This window comes from Schistocerca piceifrons, chromosome 5, assembly GCF_021461385.2.
Source record: "Schistocerca piceifrons isolate TAMUIC-IGC-003096 chromosome 5, iqSchPice1.1, whole genome shotgun sequence".
NCBI lineage: Eukaryota > Metazoa > Arthropoda > Insecta > Orthoptera > Acrididae > Schistocerca > Schistocerca piceifrons.
In genome coordinates this window covers 368,917,855-368,920,688 of record NC_060142.1, presented here as the reverse complement: position 1 = coordinate 368,920,688, position 2,834 = coordinate 368,917,855, and the positions used below count along the sequence as shown (strand labels likewise).

At 39.0% G+C, this 2,834-nt stretch overlaps 1 pseudogene; it reads right to left on the bottom strand.

Moving 5' to 3' along the window:
• Window positions 1-1,517: 1,517 nt before the first annotated feature.
• Window positions 1,518-1,635, bottom strand: LOC124799662 (annotated as a pseudogene).
• Between the last annotated feature and the right edge of the window lie 1,199 nt (window positions 1,636-2,834).

Here is a 2,834-nt window from a genome sequence, read left to right as displayed (position 1 = left end):
AACTTCTGTGAAGTGTGAAAGGTAGGAGACGAGATACTGGCTGAAGTAAGGCTATGAGGAGGGATCGTCAGTCATGTTTGGATAGCTAAGTCGATAGAAAACTGCCGGCCGGTGTGGCCGATTTGTTCTAGGAGCTTCAGTCTGGAACCGCGCGACCGCTACGGTCGCAGGTTCGAATCCTGCCTCGGGCATGGATGTGTGTGATGTCCATAGGTTAGTTTTAAGTAGTTCTACGTTCTAGGGGACTGATGATCCCAGATGTTAAGTCCCATAGTGCTCAGAGATATTTGAACCATTTTTTTATATACGTATATATAGAAGACTTGTCCGCAAAAGAGATCCCGAGTTCCAGTCGCGGTCCAGCACACATTTTTAAACTGCCAAGAAGTTTCATATCAGCACAAACTCGACTGCAGAATGAAAATTTCATTCTGGTAGTAATATGTAGCTGTTGACGGTGAGATTTACTTTGAACACTATTCTAAAATGTTCAAAAACGTAATAAATGCAAAATATGTTCCTACTGCCTGTTTTAGCCATCAGATGGTTGGACTCGTAAAAGTCGGAAGTTCAGTTGTTTGACGATATTGAAGCCACAATAGAGCATCAAATTAATTATCTTCGGTATCTTTCATGTTTCTCAAGTGTCATGGCGTTAATTTGACGCTTAAAATGTCTGCAAAAACACGGCAGTAACGCAAAAACCGTAGTGTTTACATTCAGTATCATAACGCTATTTTCCATATGCATATACATATCCGTCGAACTGACACCTGAAATGTTATTGTGGACTCTCAAATTGAGCGTCTCAGTGCTATTTTCATGTCCAAACACGTCTAGGTATATAAAAAAAACATACTAAACTGACAGTTGACATTTCAAGTTATGCATAATAAAGCAATACTAACCTAACTACGCAGAAAATACATATTAGTTAAAATACTAAGCATACACACAAACAAATAGGCAGTCTGAATTACTGTTAGCTGCCGGAAGAATGTAATTAATTCCAGATTTTATCCCTATTGTTGATGTAAGTCACAATACTCCCTGAAACGAAATACTTCCACATCTACAAGTGTCATGTAATGAAACGGTGTTGCCATTACAATCTGACACAGTGTACCGTCATCACCTAGCTTTTTCGGTAAGGTTTCATCACCACTTTAAGACTGATGAAGATAACATATCACCAGAAAAATATAGTCGATGATACGGAATGACAGTTATTGATTTTTATTGTAAATGAGTGGGTCTAGATGAGGTTAAGTCCAAAGCGAAATGCTGTAATATATACCAGTCATAACTAAGATCATGCACTCCGTCTTCAGGCCACAAGTGGCCCATCGGGACCATCCGACCGCCGTGTCATCCTCAGAGGAGGATGCGGATAGGAGGGGCGTGTGGTCGGCACACCGCACTCCCGGTCGTTATGATGCTTTTCTTTGACCGGAGCCGCTACTATTCGGTCGAGTAGCTCCTCAGTCGGCATCACGAGGCTGAGGAACCCCGAAAAATGGCAACAGCGCATGGCGGCCCGGATGGTCACCCATCCAAGTGCCGGCCACGCCCGACAGCGCTTAACTTCGGTGATCTGACGGGAACCGGTGTATCCAGTGCGGCAAGCCCGTTGCCACCAGAACTAACATCATAATGCTCTCTAAAAAGTTTACTGATTCGAACTATGGCTCTCTAAAACGTTTATCGAGCAGAACGATGGTTCTTTTGAAGATTGCAGGCAAGTTAAAGGGCATGCTGAAAAGTAATGCACCAGAAATTATACGTGAAGACTCTTAAGACTTTTTAAATAAAACTAACATTCTATATCTTTTTTCTTCATGTCTACGTAATTAGTTCATAACATACTCTCCCTGACAACAAACACATTTCTCCCAATGAATGACTAGTTTGTTGATACTATCACTGTAGAATGTTTCACTTTGTTAACGGAGTCACAATTTCATTTCTGCTTGCATCATTTCATTATTGTGAAAGTGAGGCGTTCTTTAACTTTTGGAAAGAGATGAAGATCATCATTCCAAACAGAATGTCATCAGCATGTTATGCCCTTAGAATCCTATCATCAGTGTGTAACATGCAGTTTCTTTTACTTATATACTCTTCGTATGTACAACTCAGTTCTTTGCTATGGCGTTCTTTTGTGGGGAAGAAATGCACAAAATATGAACATAATTTTCAAACTCCAGAAAAGAGCCATGAGAATAATAACCAAAATTAGTAGTCAACCTCATTGTAAAGATCTGTTCAAAACACTGGAGATTTTAACTGCTCTGCGTGAATACATTTAACAGTCAGTTGTACACATCAAAAATAACATTGGTAATTACTGCACAAGCAGCTCTGTCCTTGACCATGGAACAAGAGCTAGACTCTACTTACATTTACCAAGAAAAAATAAACATAAAACTCAAAACAGCATTTTCTACCAAGGAATGAAACTGTACAATAAATTACCAAGAGAGATTAAAGAAATTGCAAAAATATACTTATTTAAAAAGGTAACTAAAAAGTACCTGTTATGCAATACATTTTATGCATTGAAGGATTACATAGATAAAACAGAGTACGGGTTTTGTACAAAAATGTTATACAAATAGATGATAATAATGATAATAAGACATCCAACATTCCACATAACACCAGACTATGCTTGTTTCCTTCTTTTTTCCTTTTATAGAAAAACTTACCTCCAAGCTATGCAAAGCATATTAATAACACCTCTTCCTCTTTCTGAGCTCAACATCTCACTCATTATACAGGGATGCTGGCTCAGTTTTTCGGGATAGCAAATGAGAAGTTACAGTACAGAAAAT